Source organism: Anopheles maculipalpis, chromosome 2RL (genome assembly GCF_943734695.1).
Source record: "Anopheles maculipalpis chromosome 2RL, idAnoMacuDA_375_x, whole genome shotgun sequence".
NCBI lineage: Eukaryota > Metazoa > Arthropoda > Insecta > Diptera > Culicidae > Anopheles > Anopheles maculipalpis.
The window spans coordinates 62,703,091-62,722,260 of NC_064871.1; the positions used below are offsets into that span (position 1 = coordinate 62,703,091).

Below are 19,170 nucleotides of genomic sequence, written 5' to 3' on the forward strand. Positions count from 1 at the left end.
AATATAATAAATAATATATAAAAGCTAACAAGGTTGATGACCTTGTTAGCTTTTAGCCTATTTCTTTTGGATGTTTCAATTTCTCCTGCCTTGGAGAACACACGCTCAAAAGGCACTGAGGTGGCAGGAATATTTAAAACGCGCAACATAATTTGGTAAAGTATAGGGTATTTTTGTCTGTGCAATTTCCACCATTCCAGTGGATCGTCGTTACGGTGCACTCAAGGTTCTGCAATATAATTATCGAGTTAGATATGATTTGCAGACCGTGAATTAAGCATTATTTGCGGATGATTTTCTAATTTTAAATCGAACTCTTCCCAAATATTTTTTTCTGTGTTTGTTGTTTCCACTGTTCTGCTCTGAGCAGCTTCCTCATTTACTTCATTACTTAGTAAATGTAATATATTCATGTCTACTACTATTGCTTCACAGCAATCCTTAAAAAACGATTCATAGTTGAATCCTTTTTGCTTAAATCTAGGATCTAGGACGGTTGCCCGGGACATGACATCTGTATTAACATAGGTGAATCTTTTTTCCAATCCTTTTATTAGTAATTTTACTAATTTTGATATGGTTTGGTTCAGGAAAGGTTTTGGTTTAAAGGTTGTTTTTTTAATTTATTTTATAGCAAAGTGCTTAGGACACGCACTTTGGAAAAAAATATATTTTTTTCAGCTGACATCTCTTTTGCTACTTGTTCTGTATTTGAATAACTTCTTTATTAATAATTAAAGTAAAGTAAACGAATAGGAATAATGGTGGTGTAGGTTGCGTCGCGTAGTAGAAGAAGCATCAGAATGACAGTTCGACTGTCAGAATCTAACTGGATTCCGGTCAGGTTGGACAATGCTAATAAACCATTGACAGTTCCATACACGACATTTCCTGCCTCTCTTAAGAAGATCCTGGTTTACTCTAGGATGGAGAGTACCGTAGAGGAGGTTGTAGAAGTCGTTGAGATCTGCGTGCAACTAGCGGCGAGTCTTCACTTGATGGAGAGAACTGCGGACTGTTGATTGGCGTTCTAAACTCGTCATCTGATGCGTTGGATTGACCTGACGAATTTAGGTCGACGTCATTGTTAATTGATGACTGTTGAGGCTCTGAGTGGTAGAAGCTCAATCTACGAGGCACTTTACCGTTGGTTTCCTCGATGCTGACGTTGCCATTGAATTTTCGAATCTGATCAACATGGCGTTTGAGGATCTTTCCTTCAGACCGGATGTTGTAGTGAAGATCCCCCCAACGAGCAATTATGACACCGATGATCCATTTGTCCTTACGAGGATTACCAGAAAGGCAGTAAACTTTCTGTCCGATGGAGAAGGTACGGAAGGTACGGTTGGAATGTAGACTGATTCTTCTGTGTCATGCGTTTGGTGATGTCATGCGGTCTGAGGAGGTCGATTCGCGTACGAATATTTCTACCCAGGAACAACTTTGCTGGCGGATCTCCCGTTTCGGTGTGAGGAGCCTTTCGGAACTGTAGCAGGAAAGTGTTCAAATTCCTTTGCAAAGTGTATTTTGTTGTACCCATAGCTTTCAACGCCTTCTTCACAGTTTGCACGTAGCGCTCTGCTCGACCGTTTGTTGCTGGGTGATACGGTGCAGTAAGCTTATGGTACTTGATGCCTACATTCTTGAGGTAAGCCGTGAAGTCGGGTGATGCAAACTGTGGACCGTTGTCAGAAACTACCGTGATAGGTACTCCATAAGACGCGAATAACTCATCTAGTAGCCTGACCGTTGCGTTCGTAGACGTTGTAATAGTTGTTTTTACCTCCAACCATTTGCTGTACGCATCGACGACAACTAGGAGCATTACACCTGCCACTGGACCCGCGTAATCAATATGGATGCGTTCCCATGTTGCGTTCGGATACTCCCAATGGTGGTGGTTAGGCGGCGCCGTGGCATGTTGTGCGCATTCTGAACACGACTTAGCAGCTAGTTCTATTTCAGCATCGATTCCTGGCCAGTACACATAGGAACGAGCTAGACCTTTCATCTTGACGATTCCAATATGAGCAGTATGCAAATCGTCTATTATTGCTTTGCGCAGAGATGGTGGAATTACAACGCGGTGCTCATACATGAGGCAGTTGGCTGCTAGGCTGTATTTAGCTTGCGGCGCTTTGTAACCCAGCCGAGTAAGGTCTCTGCCTTGTTGGAGGTGTTGTAATATTTCTCCTATTTACATTTGATTATTACGGTCCAGTGCCGTATTGTCAAATAATATTTCTCCTAGCTGAGCATCTTTTCGTGTTTCGCGTGCCACGGTCTCGGAACGAACTGGTAGCTGTTGAACCTGCTTCAAGACGAACAGTTCGAATGGATCAGCTGTATTTCTTTCCTTGTGTGAAAAGACTATGTTCAAACTATCCTCTGTTAGCGCGTTTGGGATTTGGGAGCAATAATCGGCATTAGTGTTTTGACTGGTCGATTTGTAAACTATGTCGAAGTTGAAGTGGGCCAAGTAATCTGCGTAATTGGCCATTCGACTAATGCACAATGTTGGTAAGGACTTTTCCGGATGCAAGATTTGCGTGAGCGGTTTGTGGTCAGTGATTAGTGTGAATTTACGCGCATAGAGGTAGTTAAAGAAACGTTTCACTGCCTACACTATCGCAAGAGCTTCTTTGTTGATTATTGGATATCGCTGTTCGGTCTGCGACATCGTGCAGCTGGCGTACGCGATTGGTCGCTCTGATCCATTGCTCAACTTGTGTGAGAGAACAGCGCCAAGTCCCGTTTTGCTGGCGTCTGTGGCGAGAATCAACGGTAACGGTGGATCGTAAGGCATCAGTACTTGTGGTGATATGAGCGCAAGTTTGATGTCCTGATAGGCCTTGTCTGCTTCTTGGGTCCACACAAAAGGATCCGATTACAACATGTCTCGAAGCGGTCGTGCTCTACAAGAGATATTAGAGATGAACGGAGAATAGTATGTTGCCTTACCCAAAAACAATTGGAGTTCTTCCGGTGTAGACGGTTTGGGTGCATGTCGTATCGGGTGCATCGTACATCGCGCGCACGGGCGAAAACTGGAGTAGCATCGGGTTTAAGGTGTACCTTTGTTGGTGGACCTGTCAGCATTCTTGGAACGTCACTGAAGATGCCGTCGAAATCCTTTAGTAGTTTAGACAATTGTGCTGCTTGCTCTGGTGATCGAATCGATGCTCGAAAGTGCGTTTACTGTAGATGATGTAGTAAACAATCCACGGAAGTTGATCTGTTCGACCAACTGTGCAATCCAGTCACGTCCGAACAATGACTCGTTCTTTCCAGCTACAACATACAAAAAAAGGTTTTTAGTACTTTCCCTAACAGATACTTGAACGGGCAATCGTCCAATGCAAATAATGCGATGACCCGTGTAGCTCGAGAATTGACGATCCGAGGGTTGCAACGAAGATTATTCCACACGGTGCTCCGGTTTCCAACTCCATTTTTAGGGGGTAACCATTGATTTGTACGTCGATGATGGTTTTATTCGAGGACGGAATGTTGTGGATGTTTTGCAGGGACTGTATAAAATCGATGTCGGAACTATGCTGCACTGGAGCCGGTGGAGATGGTGACGCTTTTTATTGAGATCGACATACCCTCGCAATATGACCCTTACAGTTGCAATTTTTGCATCGTGCGTTGCGGTAATTGCATTGGCTTCGTAGGTGGCGCTCGCCGCAACCATTTGCAGACGTTTTCCCGATGCGTGACACTCTGGTGGGTACTAGTCGATGGTCGATCTTTTGGCGTACTTCGAAGATGAGAGTTCCGGTTAGCGGGCGTCGTTCGACGTGGCTGTTGTTTCTTGGTATGCGGCTTTTCGTATCCTAGCCGATGCGTTGCTTCTGGTACCGGAGAAACAGCTCCTACTTCCCTAGCAGTATTGTGTGTCGCTTCCATGGTAACAGCGATGTCAAATGCTTCCTTGAACGTGGTGGGGTTTTTTGCAACGATTTCATCGCAAATTGCTCGTTCTTCGAACCCATGAAGCATTTGTTCGATGAGCATTCGGTCAAGAAACGACCCGTATTTGCAGAAAGCTGCACCTTGTTTTAGTTGCAAAACAAACTGTGCAATAGTTTCACCTTTCTGTTGCCGAATGTTCCGGAATTTGATGCTTTCGACAAATTTGTTTTTCGACGCGTCGAAGGGCTGCTGAAGTATTAAACGGAGCTCGGAATACGGTATTTTTTCTGGGCTTTTCGGCGTAATGAGAATCTTAAAAGCGGTGTTAAGTTCCGACCCAATATGAACACGTGCATAATCTGCGTATTTCTCCTTGGGGAAGTTGTTTAGTTGAAGTGCCCATTCCAGCCTGTCGAAGTAATCGGCGACGGTAATTCCTTCGGTTCGTTGATAAGACTCGTGGGAGAAGGATGGAACCTTCGGTTGGGAAGAAGCTGCGTAGTCTTCTTTGGCTCGCCCAACGGCGGTGCCAATTGCGGATTGCAGAGCCTGCGCAATCATGGCGGACAGCGCTTTCATGCTTTCGGTGTCGATGGTAGCCATTTTGTATCACGCACGCACGCGAACAATCCAATGGATCAGGCTTCTCGGTCGCACTTTTCCTTGGAATCACAGCACTTTTTTGGATCGCAATTAGGAGTTCACCCGAACTGATTTGGACCGAACTGATCTCAATCCCACTTCTGACACCAAAATGTTCTGTATTTGAATAACTTCTTTATTAATAATTAAAGTAAAGTAAACGAATAGGAATAATGGTGGTGTAGGTTGCGTCGCGTAGTAGAAGAAGCACCAGAATGACAGTTCGACTGTCAGAATCTAACTGGATTCCGGTCAGGTTGGACAATGCTAATAAACCATTGACAGTTCTATACACGACACTACTACATCAAATTTTTTTAACACATTAAAGGCCACTTTTACACAATTCCATTCATCTTCATGCAACTTTGTTGCCACACCAAAGAAGTGCTAAAGTTGATATTATTGGTTCTTTGTTTTCATGGAAGCGCTTTAACATGTAATTTGTGGAATTCCACGGAGTAGCTACATCTAATATAAGCTTTAGTTGTGGGTAATTCAATTTACTCTGCATATCTCGAAGCTTATGCATTGCAATATGACTTTTTTTAAAAATAGCATACCGTCATCCTAACTTTAACTGCTGTGTCCTGGGTGGTTTGGTTTATTGCATCTTTCACAACTAAATTAAGAGTGTGTGCAAAGCAGGGGACATGTTGAATGTGTAATGATTTTATAGCACTTATCATATTTGCTGCGTTGTCTATGACGATACCACACACTTTTTCTGTAATCTTAAAGTTATGCATAACAGTTCTTATCCATTAACTGACGCGATCGGTGAATTCATCACATTCTAACAAAAATGAATGCAAGGTACAGTTATCTTCGTGTATGAAGTGGGCTGTAGCTGCTAAATAACTTGCGTTATTAATGTCAGTCAAGCCATCTGAAGTCAAACAGACAGCTTTGGCATTATTTAAGCTGTTCTGTACTTTTATCGATAGTTTTTCGTAATGCGTATTTAACATTGTATTGCTAAATGTTTTGCGATTAGGAAGGTTGTAACTGGGACAGATGGTGTGGAATAGCTCCTTAATATCATCTGCCTCTAATAACGAGAATGGGAGAGCATGATTACAAAATATATATAATAATTGTTGGTCAATGTTACTTTTGATATTTGAATTTTATGGTTTAAAAACATGTACATAATCCTTAACCGTGGCTTGGACTCGTTTCGCTAAATATGTGGCTTCACTGCTCTGGTTGGCAGCAAAATGCCGCTTTAATGTGTAAGATGAATTGCCACTTATCGTTTACAATAATTTGCATATAGTACGTCTATATTTATTTGGTGCAGACGTATATCGCTCAAAAAATTTCCATACGGAACTGTTCTTTTTTGTTGTATCCATGCCTGCTATTATGGCTTTAATATGCGTTTTCTATATGAAATATGATATAAACCAGGGAAGTGTGGTACTTTTTTTGTCCTGTGTTTTTTGTATTGTTTACTGGATGCTCTAGTGAGGCATACTACTAGCACTTAAATTAAAGTGGCTTAATTTCTTATGTACTACAAAAATAAAGATTTTACTTATCTTATTCCGCCACTCTGCCAGGGTTGTGATGTCTTTATTAAAGTTTCAGCTCCAACATTTTTTTTCATCAATGCTTCTAATAAATTGCATAAAATACGGCACTTTTACAAAACTCATTATTTTTATTTGTGAAGTCGTTGCTATCTTCCGAAACTTTTAAATCAACTACGTCACTAAAACTAAACCCATCTACCACTGTTTGTCATCCATTCAAACCGTTTTATTCTTTCTCTTAATAGTAAAATGTTTTTATAGATAAAGCCACTGATATGTGCCGAAACTATCAAAATAAAAATGTCACTGTCACTAGTGTCATTTACCATTAACTATCCATTTAAATTCTACATTATTTCGCAAGATACTAAAACGTTTAAATCCATGAAGCCACTAATATGCACCAAAACTTTTGTCAAAATGTCACTGTCACTTGTACCACACCTAACTATTAGTCAACTATTTCCTCACTTCACTATAGGCAAACGACCAAGCACCGGTAATAACACAAGAGCGATTTGCTCATCTTGACGTTATCATCTCCGAAATCAGTCTGGAAGCACGACCGTGATGTTCATTGTGTTAGGCTGATTATTTCCAACAAATCGCTATGTAAATACGATTGATTTTCAAAAGGTGTCTCTGTTCTATGTTTTGTCCTAACGCTGCACGGATTTTATTTGTTACTGAAAAGTATACCGGACTGTGCAATGGCTTAGTGTTTGGCACCGTGATCGTACGCCTTCTACCTAAACTGGTTTAGTACTTCTTTCTCCAACAAAAATGACGCCGGGATCGTGCGGACAATAAGTCTTTGCACGGTGCTGGTACTGTGAAATTTTGGCACCGCGATCGTCCGGACACTAAGCCATTGCACATTACGCCTTCTGCCTAAACTGGTTTAGCACTTCTTTCTCCAACAAAAATGACGCCGGAATCGTGCGGACACTAAGCCATTGCACATCACGGATGTCTCCTGCTATGGCAATTCGATGTAGACGGAAGCGCATTAATATACCTAGAAGAGAACATACCAGATTCGGACCTTGAAGCAAAACGGAGTTCAACGACAATCCATTCGAAGCTTTCGCAGCTGCGTCCCACACAATACACACTTTTTTCGGCTTGTTTGGATTTTTGATACGGAATATTGGCAGGATCCATTTCACTTTATCTATTTCGTGCGTCGCCAGTTTGCGAATATATCCCTTTTTCTTGTAGTCATCCATCATGGTTTGTAGAACAGTTTTTAACTGAGGGTCTTTCGCCATACGACGCTCCAGATTACGGTGGCGCCTCATTGCCATCGTAGTAATATGTGGTAAACTTGTATCATCCTCTTTCCACAGTAACCCGGATGTATATCGAAAGCCATCAAAACTTGTGTTACGGTTAAGCAGCATTATTGCTCTTTCGTCATCCTTAGACTTCAAGCTTGATGTGTTTGCAATACCAATACTATCAAGCGTAAAGTACTCCTTCATACCCTGATGAAGATCGCGATTCTCGACCTCATTCAGTAGGTGTATGTTCAGGGACAGTGCATTCCATTTTCTTCTCCCGTCGCTCAACGGACCATAAATAGTCCATCTAAGTCTTGTTTTGGCAGCAATCGGTTCCCCAAATCTTCCCTCTCGTATCTTCGGAGGAGAAGTCAAGCTGGCATGCTGTGAGCCAAGGAGAATACGAGGCTTAGCATTGCTGTAGGTTGTTACTGGAATTCTGGCAAGATGCTTGAACTGTTGGCTGAGCCTTTCTGAATGTAGAGTCTGTGGTTGTAAGTTGAAATCTTTAACTGTACGTATATTGTTGATAAGAATCTCTCTCTCACATTGTACACCACGCAGCCTCAAGTTCACTATCGTTGAATTAGGCTCTAACCGTATACTGCCATTAGACCATTGCAGCTCCATTGGACAGATGGAATCGACTAGTTCTAATTCATCAGCCAATTTATGGTCTATTATCGTTATCTCGGAACCATCGTCAAGCAATGCGTATGTATGTATTTCCTTCGTAGGACCTTTTACCACCACCGGAACGTATTTCAGAAGCACACCTTGACACCTAGATGAAGATTATTGGACGCTCGAGAACTGAACACTGGTGGTACGGTACTCCTGTCATCTTTGTTATCGCTATTACCATTATGCTTCACAATCGCCCATCGTTCATTGGCATTAGATTCTCGAAACTTATCACAGCAGTCCAGCGACACGCATTTCTTGCCACAAAGCGCACAGCCGTGTTGAAGTACAGTTGCATGCTCTTGGTCTACTTGTGGAGTGTTAGTTGATGCAGCATGTGCGACGGTATTTGTGTTACGTGTCTTCTCTGAGATTTTATTATTACGCTGTTTTGAAAATCGATTTCGATTAGTCAATGAATGTGAATTTACATAGTTACCATGGCGATCTGCAAATGCTGATTTCGAAGCTTTCGATGATCTTTCCTCCTTCGTTGAAAACGCGATAGCAATGGTTGCCTGTGCCAAGCGATACAGCCAAGCGTTGAAAGTCGTCAGGTTCACCTCCTCCAGTTCAAACCGGTGTTCTGGCCAGCGCACCTGTAGGTGTGGTGGCAGTTTCTGGACCAGCTGGTGCAGCAACGTGATATTATACAGATGTTCAGGTACACCACATGACTCCACCGTAGAACAATAGTTTTCTACTGCCACAGCAAAATCCACCAACGTTTTGGGATGCATGAGCTGGCAACGCACAGCTTCTAACAGGTTGGCTGATAAGTCCCCGGTCTAACAAAGAAAAACACATTTTTTTGTCAAAATTCGTTTTTATTATTCAACATAGTTCCCTTCAAGAGCGATACAACGATTATAACGACCTTCCAATTTTTTGATACCATTTTGTTAGTACTCCTTCGGATTTGCCTCAAAATAGGCCACAGTTTCGGCGACCACCTCTTCATTGCAGCCAAATTTTTTCCCTGCGAGCATCCTTTTGAGGTCTGAGAACGAGAAAAAGTCGCTGGGGGCCAGATCTGGAGAATACGGTGGGTGGGGAAGCAATTCGAAGCCCAATTCATGAATTTTTGCCATCGTTCTCAATGACTTGTGGCACGGTGCGTTGTCTTGGTGGAACAACACTTTTTTCTTCTTCGTTCTTTTTTCGTTCGTCTAGCAACCAAAAGTTGCTTGACAAAAGACGCTCTGTCTCACAAACTAATTGACATACAGACGTCAAATTTTGACACGAATCATTTGAAGGTTGGTGCTATATAAAAATAATATGCATTTAATACTAGCGGCGCATTCTATGTGTCAGACCGGGGACTTATCAGCCAACCTGTTAAAGCCTTTCCGTAAAGGCTAGCCTGCAGTTGTATTAGATTCTCATCGGCAGAGAAAGCACACATCGCTGTAGTGTTGTTGAAGGCTGATATAAATAGCGGCCAATCCTTCGGATTTCCACCAAACTGCGGCAACTCTTTCGTTACACTTTTACGAGCTTCTTTTTGCTCGGACGATAGCTGCATTCGTATTGGTACGATATTTGGCTGCGCGTACACAGGATGCTCCAATGACTTGCGCAACATTGTCGAGTGATTGGGAGCATTGTTCACGATAGCGCCCTGTTGCTTCGAGTATTCAACCCAATTCTCGATTCTTGTATTGCCAATGTTGCTTAATATACTGGAAGCACCATCCGATGAAGCTGGTAATTCAGCCAAAATCGCGTACTTTTTTTCAATAAACTGAAGTTGGCACTCCTTTTCTTCCTGAAGTTTTGCCAGCAGCAGCTTCTTCTCACTAGCGGTGGATCGTACCGACGCCGTGCGTTAGAGGCAGAAACGGAGGGTTTTAGCTGGCTTTTCTTCATGATGTGACGTCGTAGGTTGCTTTGCTGCGCGTGCTGCACAACTTACGGTGTTGATGATGGCTTTTCGTAGATGGCTTTTATTACCACCGGACCACCACCCGACGAAATCAGTGTGCGATATATCTCATATTTCGTGCGGTCTCGAAGTCTTCTGGATCTCAGCAGTCGGTGAAGGCTATAGTAGGCACGATTCCCCTGAACAATGCGTCTCCGGATTTCTCTGCTGACATTGTTATCCGAAGTTACGACAGTCCCAATCTATCTTGGGAACTCTCCTCTACCATCTCGAGGTTGTCGCCGTCGACTAGCACGCTGCTTCCCACTCGAGCTCTATCACGATCGGAGCCTCCGGCAAACAGGTATTTCATCTTCGTCGCATTGATCATCAATCCAATTCTTGCTGCTTCACGTTTCAATCGGGTGTACTCCTCACACACCTTCGCTGTCGCCTTGCCCACGATACCAATGTCATCGGCGAAGCCAAGAAATTGAAGAGACCGGTAGAGAACCGTGCCACGGATGTCGTTGTCTAGCCCCGCACTTCGTATGACACCTTCCAAGGCTATATTGAACAGTAGACAGGAGAGTCCGTCCCCTTACCTCAGACCCCTGTGAGATTCAAACGATTCCGACAGCATGTTCGATACTCTCACTCTGCACTGCACCCCATTCATGGTGGCCTTGAACAGCTGGATCAGCTTTCCACGAAAGTGGTGCCGCTGTATTATGTTCCATAGTTCATTTCGATCTATGGTATCGTAGGTCGCCTTGAAGTCGATACACAGGTGACACGAGGTATCAGGCGCTGTCGGCACTTCTGGAGGATCTGCCGAAGAGTGAAGTTTTGGTCGGTGGTGGATTTGCCTGCAACAAACCCCGCTTGGTAGCTGCCGACGAAATCTGTAGCAAGGGGGGCAAGTCTGCAGAACAAGATCTGGGACAGTTTCTAATAGGCGGCATTAAGGACTGAAATGGTACGATATTTCGAGTATTCCAGTCTGTCACTGTTTTTATGAATGACGCCCAGTTTCCACTCCTCCGGTAATTCTTCCTGTTCCCAGATTCTCGTTATCAGCTTGTGTATTTCGACGGCAAGCCTCTCCGGTCCCAACTTGAATAGCTCGGCCGCCAGTACATCACTACCAGCAGCCTTGTTGTTTTTAAGCTTCTTGATGGCGCTGGCAACCTCATCCAGGGATGGCGGAGGCACTTCGTCTTCTGCACTATTGCTTTCACTGATGCTTGATTTTCAGCGTGTCACCATTATGCGAAGTTGCATCTGTAGAGCATACGGATTCTTCCGGGTCAGGTGCAGGAGAACCGATTGCTTATGTGCTGCAGGTTTGGGGAGCAACAGCACCAGCAGCGGGTTCGCACATAAACATCTTCCGGGATGAGCGATGACGAAATGCATTTTCGACGGCGAAGTAGGCTGTGATCTTGGAGGCAAATGCTTTCTTCTTGGCAGCAAATGTTATCACAGCGGAAGGTTCGCAGCAAGAAATGAGAGGCATCGGTACGAACAGCGGCCGTAGTGTACATCTATAAGCCGGGAAGGTCACAATAAGATTCAGATAACAGGCTTAGTGTTAGCATTAGTTGCATTGTTCGTTTATGGTGTAAAGTGAGTAGTTCACTTCCGATCTAAGGTTTCCGTTCTATTGTTTTTCTTTAGTTAGTTAGTGATGAGTGTTCAAAAGTGTGTATGGATCGTAAGCGTTTCTATTTGTGTGACGTTCCTTAAGTGTAAGTTGATTGTAATAAAGTGAAGTGTCTTTAATTCATTTGCAATAGTGCGGTTTCATTTTGGCTTCATCAAACTAGATGTAACGTTCGACCCAGATGTGATGCTGTGATGCTTCCGAAAAATTGTGAAAGAAAATAAGTTATCACAGCTAAACATGTATATATTGTTGAAAGAAATGATCAGGCGAGTTGAGACAATAATGCCAAACGGTGTGCAATAGTTAACACTGGCGCTTTCCAGTTTATCTTAGATATGTTCGGCTTATAAATCGAAAGCGATTTCGTAAAAAAAGTGCAATGCTGCAAGCGCTACACTCATGTGCATCGGTGTAACCGTGTTGCCGGTGCTCTCGGCCCATACTCAGTTAACCAATAATCATTAAGTAGGGTCAATATTTTAGCAGTTAAAGCTTTCGTGAACCGGAGCCAAACTGCTTCCATTTGAACGAATCGAAAAGTGGATGATGTAGTGGAAATTCCTTCGCCAGATCGGTTTGTAACGTTATCTAGGAAAAGTCTTTAACCGCGATGAAGGTTCGTATAGTATTTTTATCACTAAGGCCCTCAACAGATGCATCTATTCTTCAACAACATACATCCATCTTCAACAGACACACCAATCAGACATTCAATCAACCATGCTAGGACTGTTAGTGTAGTTTCAGCACGCCTGTTGATCTGTTATGATCCTTGTTAGTGGTTAGAATTGTATAATATTTTGCAGATCGCGTTTTATTTTGCTCTGCAACGAGATGGTTCACGACCGTTCGCGCATCTGTTATCTCTTGATGTTGGGTAGATATTTTACATATATTTGTTGCTTTTAGTTACCTTTCAATAATCGTGAGAATTTTCTTTTTTTCTTGAAAAGGATCTTGTGTAGCAGGGAAAGCAATAGACAGCCGGGCATCCTGACGCGGGAAGTGCGAGTTAAGCTCACGTGTTTACCTGCTTACTCGTTAGGGTTTCTGACCTTGACCGTGACCCATCGATGCAGGCGCATAGGTTTTTATTGTACTTGGTTGGTTGTGTTGTAGGCTACCTGCTGGGTTATTGTGTTATTCTTTTGTACTGTGCTGGCTCTATGTGTGAACTCTAGTCCATCGATGTTGATAGTAGTTGACTCGGGGAGCCCTTGTCCGGTTCAACGATTGAGACCGGAGGATGCCTCCGACTTGATGGAGCAATTTCGGATTAATTGAAAACCAGAGGATGTGTTAGCTTGAATGTTACTTTATTAAGGATCTTACTTACTAATTTATACTATAAAAATGCTGACCGATCCGCGATCAGCTATAACTTTTAACCTAGTTTTCGATTTATTTGCTCGTGCTTCGATCATGTTTTTTTATGATTCAGCACTTGCAGCCACGCGCTCGATATTGGTGTGTCAATAATATTGATCCTCGTGTTCTTTACGTGCAGCATATTGCAATACTTCTGCACTGCATTTCTGGTCTGCAATTACCTATGGTCCAATGACAAAACTGGCCCTCCTGTTAATAATTAAACGATAAGCACGAGACGATAAGCAGCATGAACAGTGCATGAAAACGGCAGGGTTGGTAAACTGTTCAAAAATGCTTTATTCTTTAGATTTCAAACTATCAGCCTAACAGCAATGGTTTGCGTTGATTACATGACCATGAGATTTCTTCCTACAGAAGAGATTTTTTAACGGATCTCTTCTTTATGATCAACAGCAATCATCAGATGCCGGTGATTTAACATACTCACACCGAACTTGTGGAAAGTTTAATATTGAGGAAAAAAGTTACTCTTTCAACGAAGCAGTAGATTCTTTTTCGTCTGTAGCATCGATCCAGTTGGAAGAAACTAGCAACTAGATGGCTAAACAAAATTGGTATTGATAGCTCTGGTGTTTAAGTTATATGAATGAGTGCATTAGTGTCAAAAGGAAATTGACCATCCTTCTAACTATGCTTCGCTATATCGTGGCGGATCTAACGGTGCGCAGGATAGGCGGCCGCCTGGGTGTAAGGTGTATCATATAAGGTGTATCGTATAAGAGGGATTCAATAACGGGCTTCTTACGGGATGAATCGTCGAAATAGTAGGTGGTATAAAGATTCTATTTGGTTCTATGATTGCCACCACCACTTATGTCACAATTGGTAGTTTTAGGTTTGATAAGTTTTGGTTTTACAATCAGTTATCTCATTCTATTCGTGACTACTTTTACGAGACTACTTATAACGTTCTTAAACGTTCTTACCAGAGTCTATACAATTCGCAAAGTAACAATAGATTGATACAAAAATCATTGCATTATCTAAGCTAAATAAATATGAAAAATAATATGGGCATTATAATAACATAGTCCCCCGATCCTGTTCGTATATGATCTTCCATAGCGAACATCATTTTCCAGCTGAGCACCACGTGGAGATATGATACGGAGTTCCAAACTAACGGATGAATCATTTTCCAAATTCAGACATTAAATGATACTGATTCGTCATTTGGCGTTAGCTAGCCAGCTGGAAGGAAATGGTGTTATTAAAATGCATGTGAAAGAAAATATACAAATTTTTGTGTTTTGGGTTTAAAACTTAATTTATTTACGACACGTTATACTTCACATTTAAAAAAAAGGGACAACGTTCACAACGGGTATCCAAGCCGCGCGCGCATGCATCGTCCGTGCTGGGTGCCGGGTGCCGTGAGAAGGATCCCTTAATCCCCGCTTCGCTGAAGGATGCGACCGTCCGTGCGTGCGTGCGACCGAGACGACTATATCCGCTACACATCGGATGCTGTCAGTTCCCAGATAGCATCGAGTGTGCGGATAAGCTCTGGCCACAGCGTCTACAACACAAATTATATTAAAATTATAATTAACAACACGAAACTTACCGAAATTCCTGAACAGCTTTGATAGCATGTAAAACACGAAGGAAGCTGTTCTGGTTCTGCCGCTTCAGCTGGTACTCCCGATGGTAAGATATTAATGATCCACTTTTACTGCCCTTGGATCTTAGGAAGGGCTTCACCGAACGCCACAGATTTTCAATGTTCTGCGTATGGATAAAAGCATCTTTCGGATCGACAAAATTTTCAGAATGGTTGATGGTTTCATGGACGAAACAATATTTGTCAAGCCCGATATATCCTCTCCAACCATCCGTTAATATCGTACTCCCGGGAGCCACATGCTGGTTGATAATTCGATGCAGCGTTGTCGCATCTCGCTGCAGGACCAGCTCCAAAAATATGTCCCTTGTTTCGCGACATATTCCGCCAACCAGCCACACTTGGTTGTTTTCCGCCACACGCCCCCGGTTATACTTGCGCTTTGTGACGACGGATTCATCGATTTCCACCGTGAGTCCATCTCCACCAATCACGCTGCCCCGAGTTTCAATAAACTCTTCCGTGACTTCGCGCAGTAGTAGTACCATTTCTGTATGGCATTCTTACCGGCTGCACATTCGGTTGTTGCAATGGCCTGCTTGGATTCGCGAGACCATTCATACGTTATCTCCATCAGGGTCGATAGTTGCCGTAACTTAGAATTTTTGAATATACTATCTATACGGACAGTACATTCCCAGCCGGTGCAGGTCGATGTAGGCTTGCAAATCCATTTGCAAGCAATTCGCCTTTTTGGTGGTTTTCAGCTTCATCTCCCGGTTGCATTTCTGGCATTGCTGGGCGGGCGGTAGTAGATGCGCTTCCTGCATTAATCGCACCATGGTCTGCTCCTCTCCGGTTATTTTCTTCAACTCCGTCAAGCTGGTCACTTCCGCAAATGAATCCATCATTTGGATTTGATATGCAAGTAAAGAAAACTCGAAAAAAGATATTAGCCACGACTGATAAACACCATCTAACCTCAAAAATAGGCTATATTTTTCTGTCTGTGTTCTGTTTGTATGGACAACACTCAACACAACAGTATTTGAACGTATATTTACGACACCTACAGGCACGTAAAATTAGACGCGAAAAAGTGCTCTTGCATGTATATTTGTACTTGTGTATGAGTATCGTCGAGAAAAGATCAAATATTGAGCAGGTCATGTGTATATGCATTGGCTATGGAAAAATCGGATCTGAGTCATTCATATCATGACAGTATTGCTACTTATGGTGGCAATGGTGTGATTGGCATGGATGGATTGTTTACTGCGAGAATAAATAACAAATATAGGCTTACTTTTTGTAGCCTACAGCTGTCCATTAAGCCGTCTGCGGGAAACTTGTCGCTTGGCCATTTGCATGAGACAACCAGAATTAAATGGGTTATCCATTTTAGCAAATTGATAAGCATCAGCGAAACGGCAGTTTGCATCCAAAGATTTGTGCAATTCGACGGTAAATTGATATAAAAATACTCTGCATCAAATCAGATAAAATTACACAGATGTGATAAACAGCATCTTATCTGGGTCGAACGTTACATCTAGTTTGATGAAGCCAAAATGAAACCGCACTATTGCAAATGAATTAAAGACACTTCACTTTATTATAATCAACTTACACTTAAGGAACGCCACACAAATAGAAACGCTTACGATCCATACACACTTTTGAACACTCATCACTAACTAACTAAAGAAAAACAATAGAACGGAAACCTTAGATCGGAAGTGAACTACTCACTTTACACCATAAACGAACAATGCAACTAATGCTAACACTAAGCCTGTTATCTGTCTCTTATTGTGACCTTCCCGGCTTATAGATGTACACTACGGCCGCTGTTCGTACCGATGCCTCTCATTTCTTGATGCGAACCTTCCGCTGTGGTAACATTTGCTGCCAAGAAGGAAGCATTTGCCTCCAAGATCACAGCCTACTTCGCCGTCGAAAATGCATTTCGTCATCGCTCATCCCGGAAGATGTTTATGTGCGACCCCGCTGCTGGTGCTGTTGCTCCCCAAACCTGCAGCACATAAGCAATCGGTTCTCCTGCACCTGACCCGGAAGAATCCGTATGCTCTACAGATGCAACTTCGCATAATGGTGCCACGCTCCGGAAAATGCACGAGCAAAGGGAGAAAACAAGTATAATTATTTCATCAGCCAGCAAGATGCAAATGATTGGCTGCTGGAAAACCGCTGTTACCTGGACAGCATGATGGAAATTGTCCTTTCCTACCTTGTCCTTTGGGAATATGAATACTGTAAGAAACAGTTTGGATTAATTTAAACCCACTCGTTACAACAAACATTGCGAAGCACTTACTTTTTGCTCTTCGTACGGTACACCAAACAAAGCTTGACCTTGTTTTTTTTCCTTTTTTCCACGTTTTCACGCAATGCTTCCGGAACAACAACTTTCGATGCATCTGAAATTCGGTTCGGGACGAAAAAAAGCGTTAAAACAATCCCATATTTCGATTGTCAAAGTGATTCTTACCGCACACACCGTACTGGTCCAGTGAAGAATAGCCAGAGCGAAGGAATCTCATTGTTAATTACGGAAACGAGTTGCTAATAAACATTCACCAATGGTTTTTTTTATTAATCACCTTTTCTTTCTAAAACACGAGCCCACACAAAGAAATAGTGCATACCAATCAGTTCTGCTTTCTATGTTCGGCTACGAATTTATTTTCCACTGCTCCAGCAACCGCTGCTGGTGTTCAAATCAAAACATAAACAAACCATTAATACGATTTAATTGTCAAATCCGCATAACCCGAACACCGTGCACAATCCAGTTTTTAGTACAGGGTTGCTGCGAGGAGGATTATATGGGGTTTGTACCCGTAAAACTAGCTAGGCGAGCGGAACTGTGGTGTTTTAGTGCGAAGTGCGTATAATTTCCGCTACAGGGTGTGTCGTGATTGTTTATAAACATAGTTTCGAGCACTCGCATTCGGCGTTGCAAAAATGCCACCAAGCTTTCGTAGCTTGGATTTTCGTTTGTTGAAGCGGATTCCTCCCAATCGCGTAGCGTTGTGGTAGGCGATTTCATGCATAGTAAATGCCCCAACAGGCTGCTCCAAGCATCTGTATTTTCGCCAAATGAGTTAGCGTTTTCTTATGACGTTCGAATTCGTCCACAAGATGGTGAAGGGTTAATGCACTTTCCCGCTTGGCGGTGGCCATTTCGGTGGCCACTCCTTTTAAGGATGCGCGCAAATAGTGAAATTTTTGTATAGGCGGTAGCTCCGGATTGTCGTGGATTAGACCCTCAAAAGTGTCCCTATACGTTAACCACTGCATGTAATCACCGTCGTATTCAGGAAGTGCGATGGTGGGAAGCTTGATGCCAACCAGAGGGCTAGTGCCAGTGTTTTGGGACGCACTAATTCCTCGCGGAACATGCACCCTCTTTGCCTTCAGTTGTGAATGCGCGCGTATTAAACGTGGCTCGAAATCATCACGTAAAGCGGCGTTATGTGCGATTTCTTCAGCGGTGGCTGCTGAATCTTCCAACTGCCCATGTATTTTCTCCAAATCGACTGAAAGTTGCTCGAATTTGGTTATGCGCGTTTCTACTTCTATAGCGTCCCGTTCTGGGACAAAATCAAGTAGAAACTTCTCGTGTCGGTCTAATGAGACAAGAAAATTGTCCTTCGGGACGAAAGGATGATGGTAGACGCTGGCACGGTTTTTTTTTTTTTTTTTTTTTTTTTTTTTTTTTTTTTTTTTTTTTTTTTTTTTTGTTAACGGGGAGGGAACCTTCAAAAGGTCCACATCTCGGAAGGTGGTCTGCGGCTACAGACCATCCCTCAAGATGGGGTATGTGGGATTCATCGTGACGCTGGGCCCGTGAAGCGGACCCGGCAGCCGATGCGACCCAACTAAACCACTCCTCGACCTGATCCGAAACCTGCCGATGCGCTGATGTGCGTAGTGTACTCCATGCAGGTTCGTTTGTGCAATGCACTCATCCCGTTGACGCGCGGTTGCTGCGTCATTCGTCCTTGTTGTCTCAGCTGCTGCTGCTGCTTCGTGCCTTCCTTTCCGCTGCTGCTGCTCAGACCCGTCCGTCCGTAGCCGTTACTCCCGGTTGGGTCTAAGCTCCTGCTGCTGCTCTGGTTACTCGTCGCTGCTGCTGCTGCTTCCGTTGTCGTTGTCGTCCTTTGTGGACGGTTTCGGCTGCAGCTATTGCTACCTTGGTTGTTCCGTGTTCCGCCGTCGTTGATGTCGCCTCCGTCTTGCCGTTGGTGGACTTTCCTCATTCCACCTCACTTGGAGGTTTCTGAAGATGGTCCGAGCGGCAATCCGGACTGCTTCCCATGTGTCGCGGTTAACACATATTCGGCCCCCAGATTGTCCATCGTCAGGCGGGTGTGGCTCTGCTGCTGCATCTCATGTTGGGTCCGAGCAAACCGTGGACAGTGGAACATTACGTGGTCGACATCTTCCACGTCATGTTCACACACCGGGCAGTTTGGCGAACCGTCGAGGATGCCTTTCTCGACGAAGTAGCTCCGGAGAAACCCAACGCTGGCATGGTCTAAGACGATGAAATTGTCTTCTTTCGCGGTGAAAAACGGGAGTGT

At 43.4% G+C, this 19,170-nt stretch overlaps 1 protein-coding gene and 1 pseudogene across 1 annotated transcript in view; both read right to left on the bottom strand.

Annotated features, from left to right (window-relative positions):
- LOC126556025 (polyserase-2-like) overlaps window positions 1–19,170 on the bottom strand; it is a 555,659-nt gene that overhangs the window by 176,052 nt on the left and 360,437 nt on the right. The window lies entirely within an intron of this gene.
- Window positions 11,269–15,468, bottom strand: LOC126567344 (uncharacterized; annotated as a pseudogene).